Raw genomic sequence first — 13,824 nt, 5'->3', positions numbered from 1 at the left:
TCCTTCCGTATGTTTGTTCTCCAGTACAGGACCTTGTACCAAACGCAATATGAATCCGTATGGGCCTGAACTGCTTCTCATCGTTCCCCAGCATCTGCGCTCGACAATTCTCTCACAGTTACACGATGTGCCCACCGCTGGTCATTTGGGTGTCTCCCGTACGTATGACCGTGTGCACAGGCAATTTTTCTGGCCTGGGCTATATCGCTCTGTTCAAAGCTATGTTGCTGCCTGCGAACTTTGCCAATGCCGCAAGAAGCCTCCATTGTCTCCCGTTGGGCACCTTCGGCCTATAGATATCCCCAGTGAGCCATTTTACTGCATCGGCCTGGACCTCCTTGGCCCATTTACAATTTCCTGCTTAGGTAACAAGTGGGTGGCCGTTACGACGAACTATACCACACGTCATGACATAACGCGGGCCATCCCTACGAGCTCCCCAACTGATGTGGCTGATTTGCTCCTTCATGAAGTGATCCTACATCATGGTGCCCCACGTCAGCTACTCACTCATAGAAGCCGCTGTTTTCTTTCTAAGGTTGTCAACGACGTTCTTCACTCTTGCTCCACGTTCCACAAGTTCACGACAGCTTACCACCCACAGACAAACGGACTTACCGAGCATCTCAACCGTACGCTCACAGACATGCTCTGCATGTACGTGTCTGATGATCACCGGGATTGGGACTGCCCCTTTGTGACGTTTGCACACAATTCGTCGTGTCACAATATTACTGGTTAGTCTTCGTTCTACCTACAGTGAAACCGCGTTAAACCGTAGTTGGCCAGAGCTCGTAAAAAGTACGTACTAAACAGTACTACTGCTTAACCGAAATAGCATGAGATCGCCCACTTACCTGTCAAAAACGCAACTCTGAGAGAGTGGGATGAAAGGGGAAGAAACATGCAGTATTTATTTACTTCGCGCAACAAACATGTTATTTTCGTTTGATGCTGCGGCGGCCTAGCAGCGACGACAACGGCCTCAAACTTGCGGAAGCTGTGAGCCAGCTTTTCAGCCAGCCCTCTCTTCTCGCCAAACACTCGCATTCCTCATTGGCGTTGCATATTCTCCGTGCACAGGCACGGTAGCGCTGAAGAAGTCGGAGGGCACATTTTCATTGCGTTGTGCTGTTCTTGTTGCGACGATTGCATTCATGAGGCTGACGTACAGCTTCTGCCTCTGTCAGGCCTGAATCGCCCGTGCTGTCGCTTTTCGTGTTGTCCTTATCACTGTCACTAGACGACACTTCGGCAACAATAGAGGCAACGATGGCGAAAAGTCGAAGCTCGTAGCCTACATCTGTTCGATGTTGCAGCAGAGCTGCCGAGTGACGGTAGCATTTAGTTTTCCAAATGCCACACACCGTAGTCAACTGCAAATCCCTGTCGTGTGCCAGTGCCGACTTCTTCGTGTCACGTTCAATAGCACAAACAATGTCTAATTTTTCTTCTATACTGAGCACTGGGCGTCTCTTTTATTCGAGCTTCGGCACGACACATGTCCTTGATTGCACGAGGCCACAACACTCTCTCATAGAATAAAGAACGCTCTCTGGCACGGCTCTGAAATGATGTTGATGTTGATGAGGCTTCACACGCAAATGCACAGGACGCTTGGAGGTTGTTGTGCTGATCTCTGAGGCTTGTGGTTCTGCCGGGCCGCCCGATGGAGACGACGCATCGCCGTGTTTGCACGCCGAAAAGTGGAAACACTACATGTTAACCGATACGTACGCAATAAGCTGGTACGGTTTATGCGGATACAAAACACATTATGTTCAATGGCGGCTGAGTCGGGGATTTGACTTTACTACTTTTAAAACGAAACTACTGTTTAACCGGGTACGGTTAACGAGGTTTTACTGTACTATAGGCCGTGACCCACTCCTGTCTCTTGACTCGCTGCTCCCTTCCGATACCAACACTACCATGTTCTATGCTCACGACGCCATTGTTCGCCCGGCCACAGCACGTTGCATTGCCCATGACTGTCTTCTGGCGTCTGAGACTATCCAAAAGCACCGTTACGACAGTCGTCGTCGGGACGTTCATTTCAGCCCTGGGTCACTTGTCCTGCTTTGGTTACCCTCCTGTCGCGTCAGCCTTTGCGAAAAACTGCTGCCCCGATATGTCGGGCCATACCGAGTTCTTCGCCAAGTCACCAGCCTCACATATGAGATATCGCCTGTGACTTCGACGTCTTCTACCCCACCAAGAACTGATATGCACGTTTCGTGACTAAAGCCTGTGGGATTCTCACCCGTGCTCTTGGGACAAAGGAACGACAACACAGTAGGGCAAACAATCACAAGGGCATTATTGCACCTTTCATAGACTAATGCCTGCTAGCCGAGTTGGTATCCACAAAATATGCCGATGGGTGCGCGACAAATCATGAAAGTCCGACTCACCGCGACCGAATAATGAGCGAATATGTTCGCCCCATGCTGGACACCAACTCCTGGTCGTTCGCGCGTATGGTCACGCGAACGGTGGTGCATTCGAACGATCGTGTTCATCCATTCCCGGGGTCGGCCTCACGAGACGGTCTCGCAGAAGCATGGATCGGCGCACGTGCAGAACAACCGCGCCGCTTGCCGACCTCGAGCCAAAGAGGAAGAGCCTTCTCCTTCCCGCGCCCAAGTAACCCCACTGTTAGGCGGTGTTAGCAGCACAACAATCGTGCCATCTCTCATACTGCGCCTCAACCAGACAGACTGCCGCGGGCATCAGGCCACGCAGCGAAGCCGGATTACAGAAGACTGGAGCTATGCGGGAAAACAACATATCAGGGGACGCGTAAGAGTCACGCATCCCCACAAGCCCTATAACACACAGACTGATTCGACACCCTAGGAAGCATCGAGATGATGCTTCTGCTGCTGGGGGTTAATGTCACTTACGGGTTTGTGCCGCTGTAGACAAAAGGGCATTGGGAAGTGAAGAGGAGGCTGAAGTGTCTCGACAGTAGGTAGATAGTGTTACTCTGGCTACTAAGCTACAACCTTGTTACTCTATATATTGTAAATACATATATTTTCTCCCCCGTAACAATATAATCGCAGTTTAGTATCGCGGGGAGTCTTAGCTAAAGTGCGACGCCAATAACCATATTTTTTTTAGGGCCTCCCTGTTTACATATTAAATATGTTTAAACCATGAAAGATGTTCTGTTAAAACGACACCTAATTATTTATATTGAGACACTCTTTTTCTTTAAGTTGGATGCCATCCAGAGAATAATTGAACAAGAGGGGGCTCTGTCTATTGGCAAATGACATCACGACTGTTTTACAGTGCAGTCCACTTATAATGATACCACATATAACAATATATTGGTTATAACGATGGGTCGACATGAGAGTGTCATATTATGCATCAGGTCTATGGGGAAAAAAACATTTTTAATGATAGGTTATTCACCGCATGTCGGATATAACGATCAACATTTTGCCGTCTGGACGGCGTTTTCCGTGCCAAATAATCGTAACATTTGCGTTGCTTAGTTCCCTGAAATGAACGATGTCGAGACGAGGCGATGTTTACCTCCGAAGTTCATATCTGCCGCCATTACCGCGCAGCGCGTCCCACCCCACCCGCGCACCGGAGAGTACCTGAGTAGGCGCAGCGCACCACAAGATGGCGCTAGCTGCTTCATGCGTGTCGGCCACAGTCGCTCCGAAAGAGACAGAAAGACAAAAAAAAGTGACAAGCAAAGCGGCGCGGTGGCGCCCGTCCCGCACTCAGTCTCTCTCTCTCTCTCGCGATAGCAGGCTGACGCCCCCTAAGCAGCGTGCAACCAACAGTACAACCCAGTTCGAAGATGGCGCCGACAAGACGCAAAGCTGTGTCGCTTGACACCAAGATGGATATATTGCAGGACTCTCGACGCGGCTTCAAGGTGAGCGCCCTCATGAAGAAGTATGAGCTCGCCCAGTCGACGACATCAACCATCTTGAAAACCGGGAGCACCGGATTGTGAAGGCAGGAGCTATCAGCGGCCATGCCGATCAGCGGAAAAGGGTTAGAGACCCTTTGTACGCCGATGTTGAAGAGGCGCTTTACCAGTGGTTCATCACAACCCGCGCGCATAATGTGCCCATTAGTGGGCCAATACTTGCCACCAAAGCGAAAAACTTCGCTTTTCTTCAGGGACGCCCAAACTTTGAGCCTGGGGTAGGCTGGATTCAGCGCTTTAAAGAGCGGCACGAAATCGTTTACAAGAGCGTGGTAGGGGAAGCGGCTTCTTTGGACACAGAGGCAAAGCAGCAGTGGCTGCAGACAAAGCTGCCCGGCGTGCTGGAGTGCTACACGGAGAAGGACATATATAATTGCGACAAAACTGCTCTGTTTTTTCAAATGTTGCCGTCGAAGACTCGCGCTCTTAAAGGAGATCGATGTCCCGGCGGGAAGCACTCGAAACTTAGGGTGACCATGTTGCTGTGCGTTAGCATGGACAGTAGCCATCGTCTCAAGCCTCTCATGATCGGGCGATCAAAGAAGCCAACGTGCTTTAAGAATCAGCACATCCCAGTCTGCTATCGCAGCAATAAGAAGGCGTGGATGACCCGCGACCTGTTCGAAGAATGGCTGCTTGAGTTCGACAGTATAATTTAAGGCCAAGGAAGAAAGGTAGTGTTGCTACTTGACAACTGTAGCGCACACAGTGTTAACCCTAAGCTAACATTTGTCGAATTGATGTTTCTGCCTCCGAATACTACGGCAGGCCTGCAGCTGTTGGACGCCGGCGTGATCGCGAACTTTAAAGTCCTGTGTCAGCGGCGCATGCTGGAGTGGCTAATTTTAGCCATTGACCGCGCAGCTCCTGGCACGTCGAGCTGCAGACGGGCCCCCTGACCTGAAGATCAGTCTTTTGAAAGCCGTGCGCTTTGTTTATGGTGCATGGTATGAAGTAAAGCAGTGAACCATATACAATTGCTTCAAGAAGGCGAGCTTTGTGTGTCAGGACGAGCTTCCCCAATCCACTGAGACCAACACGGTGGAAGCCCCTAACATAACCAAGCTCTGGTAGCTCGTTCCTACTGGTGACACAGGTGGTGCGTCGATGGAGGAGTTTTTGACTGCAGACAGTGCTGCCTCGTTCTGCGATGAGGTCACAACAGACGGCAAAGTTGTGCGACGGTGGCGACGGCGGCAGCGACAGTGACAACAAGATTGACAGTGGCTCCTTGAGCCCGACCTCGATGTCCACGCAAAGTACACTGTTGTCGATCGACTCCTTAATTGATTTTATGCATGCGAAAGGATTGCCGCCACTGTTCGCGCAGCAACTGGAATCCATGCACACCGTGGTTGTGAAGCTGAAGCTGTTGCTAAAGCAAGGGCAGATTTTGGACTATTTCGGCGTGCCTAACGCTTGGCACGGTCATTGGCGCTAGAAATAAAGTTTGTTTTTCACAGCCTACTTTCTACATCATCTATTCGTTGAGCAAGTAGCGAATGCGAGTTCGGAGCTGCAAAGGTATGTTCCGCCCTCTCTTTTTTTTTTTACTAACTGCAGTCCAGATATAGCGAGCATCGGTTAGTACAACGATCATATTTCTCGTCTTTATCAATATCGTTATATGTGGACTGCACTGTACTACAATTGATTTTAATTTGCCACGTTTTGCACCAAGCACAGAAAGACATGAAGGGATTGGGCAAGACAGTGGTGGTCATGAATTGGAGATAATAGATTCGTTTAATACGCAGACATCTGCATAAATCTGCACGCCAACTAAAAGACTTTAGTTGTGGTGCTACAAGGTAAATCTTTGATGTATGTTAGAAATGATAAAAGGCCTAATACGGATCCCTGAGGAACGCCTGAGGTAACATCGACAGGAGTGCTTCCACTGAGTTAAAGGAAACAAATTGTGAGCGATAGCGAAGAAAACTGACTATCCAAGAAACAAGACAGGGATTATTGAATATGGCGTTTTAATTTTGCGAGTAGTTTAGGATGAATCACAGAGTCAAAAGCTTTAGAGAAGTCAGTAAAGATGGCATCCACTTCATTACCTATGTCTATGTTAGAAACGATATCACGAACAAAATTGACTTATTGCATTACAGTGATATAAACACGATGGAAACCATGCTGGGCAGATGTTAGTTAATCATTAGGGTTAAGGAATTCAATGATATGTTTGTGAATAATGTGCTCTAACATCTTGCATGACTGAGGTGTGAGAGATATCGGCCTGTAGTTAGAATTTGTTTATCACCTGATTTATACAAAGGCAGGACAAAAAGAATGATCCTACACAATGTTCAAAACAACATAGACTATACAAGAAGAACACAAAAAACTATTAGAGTTGTCACACATAGTCACCGTAACGTTTTGGAGGTTGTCTTGTCCGTGGCAGAGGACGCGAACAGGAGCCGGCCCCGGTTGCGGTTCAGGGGGGTCCGGGTCGGGAGTAGCCCGGTCGGCCACAACAGTTCAGTTCAGTTCAGCTTTATTACCTTAAAGGCCCCTTTCTGTGGGGCATTACAAAAGCAGTGGATTTTTTACATATATAATGAACAAGCAAGGAAGATGTTGAAGCGATGATGGTGATGTCCCAGGGAAGGCCGTTCGAATCTGTAGCTGCTCGATAAAAGAACAAGGTGAAAGAAGTAGTAGTACGCAGTGATGGGACGGGCAACCTGAAATTGATGACTGGTGCGGCGAGATGTGCGTGTTGCAGCTGTTGCACAAGGTGGCTGATTGAGTGAAGAATATTTCATGACAAAAGGCGAGACTACCCGTGCGGCAACGCAACGAAAAGGGCTGTAATTCGGATTTAGCTTTCAAAGGTGAAATGCTGAGGTCGTACGAGTATGAAGAGTGAATTAATATAGCGGCGCGATATTGAACTGCTTCTAATGCATTTCCTTAAATACGCTAGGTGCGGGCCCTAGACGACAGATGAATATTGTAATTTTGGTCCGATGAGTGACTTATACACGAGCAGTTTTACATTTGGGGGGGCAAGGAGGAGATGGATGGGTGGATGGATGAAAAACTTTATTGAGGTTCCTCGGTGCACGTGATTAGCGCGCAGCAGGCCGCTCCCATATCGGGACAGAGAGACCATGCCCCTCCGCCGTGTCGCGGGCGCGATGGACCGCCCAGAGCTGTGCATCAAGGTCCGAGCTGCGTAGAGCTTGGTCCCACTCTTCCTTGGTGGTCCTGGCCCCCGGCGCCAGGGGGCAACCCCAGAGCATGTGAGCAAGGCTAGCTATATCTTTACAAAAGCGACACACATTGTGAGGGTGCGCATCCAGAAAGATATTGTGCAGGAAGGCCGGGCATGGGTAGGTGCCCGTCAGAAGCTGCCTGTACGTGACTTCTTGTGCTTTATTGAGTGCTTTATGCGGTAGCGGCATAGTTCTCTTGAATAACTTATAGTGCTGGGTGACGTCGTTGTAAGTGACAAGGGGGTCGGACTCGCTCCCTCATCCTGCCGAGAGGGAGTCCGGACTCGCACGGTGAGTTAGGTCTCGTGCGGCCTCGTGTGTCGTCTCGTTGAGGTTAGGGAGCGGCCCCTCCAATGGTCCCATGTGTGCTGGGAACCAATTAATGTAGTGTGGGGTGAGGTGTTGTCTACTAAGTATTCTGCCGACGGTCAGGGATATGCTTCCTGTTCCGAAGGACAGAATTGCCCTCTTGGAGCCGCAGTATACTCACCTTTTACCGTCTTCTAGGAGTGCAAGGCTGATGGCCGCCTGCTCGGCCACCTCGGGACTATCAGTGCAGACCGTGCATGCATTGATGACCGTGCCATCTTTGTTGACCACCGCTGCTACATAGGCTCGTCTGCCAGGATATTTGGCTGCGTCCGTAAAGCAGCATGCTTTCCCGGAAGCGGCTACCTGTCGAAGGTGTGTTTTGGCTCAAGCAAGTTTTGTGTCAATGTTGTGCTCGGGGTTCATATTCCTGGGCAGGGGGGGCTACCCTGATCTTTTTCCTCTGGTCGGGTGTTAGCCCATGGCTGTTACACTCAATCTCCCGAGACGCGAGGCCGATTTCTCGTAGGATCCATCTGCCTGCAGGTGTGTCGGATAGCCTGGTGGTCTGTGCCCATTCCTGTGCCTCCGCGATCTCACTCAGCGTGTTGTACATGCCTAATGCATCCAGTGCCTCCGTTAACATTGGGAATAAAAGAGGACCGAGGGCAGTTCCTTGCCTGATGTGACCGGAAAGGTATTAGACAGGTGGCTATTAACAAAGACTGATTGCGAACGATTCTCTAGAAATTGTTCAATCCATTGAAGAATGTTAGGATGTAGGTTTAGCTGGGAAAGCTTTAGTAAAAGACCGTGGTGCGGAACTTTATCGAAAGCTTTCGCGTAATCTGAAAAGATGGCATTAGTCTGCATGTTACGGTCAAGGTTAGTGTGCACATTGTGAAGGAAAAGCACTGATTGTGTTTCACAGGAGAGGCCCTTACGAATCCCAATGTGAGGGATGGAAGAAATTGCACGAGTTCAAAAAGCTCATAATTTGTGACTATATGACGTGTTCCATAATTTTACAGGGCACACTAGTTAAGGGGGGACACGGGTAAAAAAATCGTGAGAAAAATGGGTTTCTTGAAAGTGGTATTTTCATAATATGCAAACATTGCCGCATGTTCTGACCAAGTTTCCCGCATCATGGATCAATATTTTAGCCGCAATATCAATTTATGTAACCGCCACAAACTATATTTTGACAGAAAGAAGCATAGAAAGGGGGCTTTTTTCATGCCACGCCGCTGCCGAACGACGTATGCTGTTGCGGCCATCTTGGTCGTGTTGGAATAAACTACTTCTCTTCTTCAATTTCCCGCCACATTTTTGTTTGTCCGCCTATTTGCTATTTAGAAATACCGCACCAAAAAAAAGTCTCTGCGTGTGACCCCATTCGCCCATTCAGTGCACTTGCATAAATAAAGTCCTAAAATTGGCTTAGGCAGCTGGTGGCGTCTACTACAGCGCGTGGACATGCTTGAAAAATGAACCGGGACACCAATTTGAAAGCCGCTAGCGTAGCGTGTAGTGATGTCAGAATGTCAGAAGTTTGCCACTCGAAACAAGTTGGGCAAAAAAAGAAAGTGTGCCTGCTACAACTTCGAAAAGTGCTCCGACCATGCCGAAAAACACAGCAACGACCACCCACCAGCGGTTTCAAGCGACAGCCGCGACGCGGGATGCAACGGACCTGACGAGAGCAAGCTAGGCCTAACGACGTCGCCAGCCGATAGTGATCGCAGGAGCAGCGTTCGGCACGACACAAAGATGGTGCAGCCAGCGAAATTTCTCCAATGGCAGAAGCAAGCAGGGGAAAACGTCCAACAACTGGCGGGAACTTCGACAACGAAGCGGAAATTAGACGTGTACGAGCAACAACGACGGTGCGGACGGGCCGGCGGAGATGGAGTCACGCTTTTATGTTATCAGTGCGGAAGCTATAAGTGCTTTGGTCTTGCGTTTTATAAAGGCTGTTTCACATGGCGCAATTGGGGCTAAAAAATCGTTCTGCCGCGCACATCACAGATTGATTTTTGCTGACAGCTTTCACATGCGTCTGCGGCAGCGCGATTTCCGTCGCAGCGATTCGCAAGGTTGCTCCCTGCTCACGAAGTATCCATGCCTGCATCGTTAAATAAAAACAACATGCAAACTACTCAAATATTCGAATTTTCCTATTATTATTCGATAATAGAATAAGTACACCATTTTTTAACGTTTAAAGGTGTTGACTGCAGATGCGGTGAGTGAGACGCTGCACAACACCGCAAGTATGAGCGTATGGCTTGTGCGGTGTCGGTGGGGTGGTTCCGTTTAGTACACTCTAGTTTTGTTATTACTATGGAAGCCACAACTTTCTTCCTGGATGAGTATTTGCTTTTGCAGAAGAACAAGCTACTATTGAGTGTGCATGTATAAGCAGCTGGCACAATTTGTAGCGATAAAGAGATTGACGACAGTGGCGATCAAGTTGGTGCGTGCTTGATGTTGAGGCGGCATCCTTCTCTTGACCTGGATAGCGTGCAGCTTCTCCTTTTAAACGAATTGTGTAAGTAGAAGAAAAAAAAAATTTTATGAACGAGGAGGTCCACCGCGTAGCGCGAGGTCTCACGTTCCGCGCCCGTGAAGAAGGCTCCTCTCTTGGGGTCGGAAATCCAACGGAGGCATGGAGTGAGAGGGACAGAATGACCAGATACTGTGATATTACAAAATTTTATCAAAACTCAAGGCGGGTTTATCCGCCCCCTAACCCCAAACTCGACAGAGCCCAAGCGGTAGACTGGAGGCAGCTACAAACAAAGACCTTCCCCAACCCCGTCCATCTCAGAAGGATATATCCGGACATCTACTCAGATGATAACTGCAAATTATGCAGCAGGGCTCACGCATCTCTTAGACACATTCTCTGGGAATGTGAAATTATATGCAAAGAAAATGCAGTTTCCCCAGATGAAGCTGCGGCGCGATGGACGGCCGCGTTGCGCAGCTCAAACCTCGAAAATCAACTATGGGCCATCCAGCAAGCCCGTGAGGCGGCGAGGAGACAGGATCTCCGGACCTCCTCGGGGGCGGCCTAGGCCCATGCCACGAATTTGCCGGATTGTTAATAAAGTTGTCACCACCACCATGAAGCTCCTAAACCTCAGGCGCTGGTGGGTACGCCCTATTAAACCATAACTAAAACTGGCGCGCAACATTGCTTTGCAGAGCTACCACCGCGTGGTAAAACAGGAAAGCACCTATTTTGACGGTGCTTTGTTTCAGCGCACATCACGCAGATCGCTGCGACTTAGCGACGGTGCAACCAACTTGTTGGAATCCAATCGCGGAGAGCCCACGATGTCGCGGCGGTCGCTGAGCGATGGAATTCGCTATGTTACTGACTGAAAATCACGCCATGTGAAACAGCCTTAAAGTGCAGTCTCTGTGGCAGATCCCTGACTTCCGACTCAGAGGAGCGAGAATACGGCCTTGCCATCAAGCTTCTCACCATTTGTGAAAACTGCGGCGATGTTGTTTCCAAGTGGAGCTCACCACGCGTGAAAAACAGCAAAACGGTCAGCCCCTTCGTAGTGAACATTCTCGCCACTCATGCAATGATTACCACTGGAAATCGACAAACAGCGATGAATGATGTTTTGCTGCAATGAATATCTCGCACCGTAGCCTTCATAACAAAACGTGGCAAGGCTATCTCAAGCAAAAGCTGGCACCGGCGTTGTCTGCTGCCCAAAAGCTGATAGGCGCGTGTGGGCTATGAGTGAAGTCATTGTATAATGACTTGAAACTTGCGAACTCTGGGAATATAGTGGCATCCTATGATGGCTCGTGAATGACGCGCGGCCATTCGTTGTGCTCCGGACTTGTGCTCGGCTACATTGTCCTGACCAACTTCTGTGCTGGGTGCGTGCCCGGCCCGAAACCTGGTGACCCGGACTGCCGAGATTGGAAGGCAAGACATATGCACACAAAAAAAATACCGAAAAAAAAGCAGAGGAGATGGAAGTTGAAGTGGTGCCTGGTTCCAGAGGTCACTTCAGCTGCACAAACTGAGATACACCACAGTACTCTCAGATGGTGATAGTCGCACATTTCTTGCTCTCAGACAAGCCAAAGTGTATGGCTTTGTGCCAGTCGAGAAGGAAGATTGTGTGAATCACGCCCAATAAAGGATGGGGACTGATTTGCGCACTCTCGTTGCCAAACACAAGGGCTCTGCTTCTGAAACACTTGGTGGCAAAGGAAAATTGACGGGTGACCTGATCACCAAACTCGGTGCCTACTATGGATGGCATTAAAATCCAACAAAGGGGATGTGGAGGCTATGCATAAGGCTGTGATGGCAACATATCACCACATCACGTCAAGCGACAAAGTTTCAAAGCACAGTCTTTGCCCATCTGGTCCAGACTCATGGTGCCGTCAGAATGCTGCGCAAGCAAAAAATTGGCCCATCCCAAAGCATCGATATAATTTGCTTGTCCATGTTTGTCAAGCCCTTCTACCAGTGTATGAGCGCATCTCAGAAGAAAAATTGCTTCAAAGGTTCCAGCGCAGCATGACCCAAAACATTGATGAACACTTGCATTCCATAATTTAGGCGTTGGCACCTAAGGAACAGCATGCCTCGCTCTTTGCTGTTGAAGCTGCTGTGGTTGAGGCAGTAATGAAATTTAATTGGAGGAACGAGAGAGCTTCATCTGCCGTACTCCAGGAGCTTCATTTGAACCCTAGCTACCTAACAGCGTGAGAATGGCCAAGAAAGATAACCAGCAAGCAGCAGCATCCGCTCGCAAGCTTGCATCTGTAGAAAATCTGCAACAAGCCTTCAAAAAACGCCATTTGGGCAGCTGTAGGCAGACAGATTACATCCCTGATGGCTACTGACCATTTAGGTATGGGGATATATCCATAGTTCTTGTTATGTTCGAATGAAAATGAGCTTGTCCGTTCTTCTTTTTTTTTTTGTTTCCTTAAAACATGAATTTTTGAATATTTGCATCCTTGTAGGAGCGATTTTGCAGTAATCGGGGCACCTAGAATTGTAATTTTTGTTGCAGTACTGAGCTACATGAATAATGCACACAATGGTTGGACCAGATTTTTGTATCTCCGTTTTAATATTTTTTTATTGTCCGTATATTAAGCAGCAACTTTGAACCCATTTTGAACAGAAAGCTTTGATGTGCTGTACAATTGTTAATGATTGTTATACCAAAAAACTATTCCTACTATTTTGAAGCTTATGGTCCCTAGTATCCAGCTGTGTGCCTAAAGCAAGACTTTGATGAGTAGCTTTTGCTCCATTGTTCCCATAAACAATGCTAATTAATTTTAGTCAACCTTAAAAGTAATTGGCATAGTTTAAAAACAATTGCATATTTGGAATCAGCATAAGAAACTGAACAGGACTGCACAGTTTCATTAAATTTGGTAATGGGGCTCTTAATGAAGGTCAGGATACCCACTTCCCCCCTTAATAGATGGTAGGTTCTCAGGGCCATTAGTTAGTATCAAATCTAGGGTGTTTGCGGTTTCTTGCACAACGCAGGTTGGTTCTGAGACAAACTGACTGAGGTTAAAATTTAAACATACATCAATAAAATTCTTGACCTCCACATGACATATTATTGAAGAAGTACCTAGACTCTGCCATTCAATGTCCGGATAGTTAGTCACCGAAGAGAATGCGCTATTTGGGTAAGTGGCAACAAGTTGTGTTAGGCTGTTGTTCAGATGCCGACAAAAATCGCCTGTAACAAACGCCAAGAAGCACTGTTATGGGGGCAGCATGACAAATAAGCCATAATTATTCGATTTCTGATGTGGTGTGTACAACAGAGCATGATACACCTCGGTTAACTGTGATAAGACACCCCCCCCTCCCCCCCCTCCCCCCCCCCCCCCCCCCCCGCAAGCCCTTTAATTGTTATGGTACACGTGGAATTTGGGTAAGTCGGTTAAGATTTCGCCGTCTGCAACATTGGTGTTCAACCAAGTTTCAGCTAGTATCAGTATGTTGCTCTCAGATGATGAAACTAAGTTCAGTGTGAGTTCACACTTTGAAAGAAAGCTGCGGGTGTTGGTGAATATCACGGAAAACGAGCGAAGATTGTTTAGTGCCACGCACTGACGTTTTGCTGGTGCATGGTAATGGAACGACTGCTATGCGATTTCTTTAACGGCATTGGGTGAAAAATAATATCGAAGGTGTAACCTTTTGAGCCGATGTGAAGGGTTTTAAATCTCAAGGAAAACTTGCCAGTTCTAGCTTTTGCAAATGCAATTAGTTGTTTTGGTGCCTGTCGAACACAA

General features: G+C 48.2%; 1 protein-coding gene across 5 annotated transcripts in view; it reads left to right on the top strand.

Annotated features, from left to right (window-relative positions):
* LOC126529757 (inactive histone-lysine N-methyltransferase 2E-like) overlaps nucleotides 1–13,824 on the top strand; it is a 392,924-nt gene that overhangs the window by 356,065 nt on the left and 23,035 nt on the right. The window contains exon 21 of one of the 5 annotated variants that reach the window (XR_008612213.2): nucleotides 7,702–7,878. The exons of the other annotated variants lie outside the window; for them this stretch is intronic. The gene's annotated coding sequence lies outside the window, so the exon portion shown is untranslated. The remainder of the gene's footprint in view (nucleotides 1–7,701; nucleotides 7,879–13,824) is intronic. 5 annotated transcript variants of the gene reach the window in all.

Source organism: Dermacentor andersoni, chromosome 9 (assembly GCF_023375885.2).
Source record: "Dermacentor andersoni chromosome 9, qqDerAnde1_hic_scaffold, whole genome shotgun sequence".
NCBI lineage: Eukaryota > Metazoa > Arthropoda > Arachnida > Ixodida > Ixodidae > Dermacentor > Dermacentor andersoni.
The sequence above is the reverse complement of the archived record's forward strand: the minus strand, read 5'-3'. Positions and strand labels throughout refer to the sequence as shown.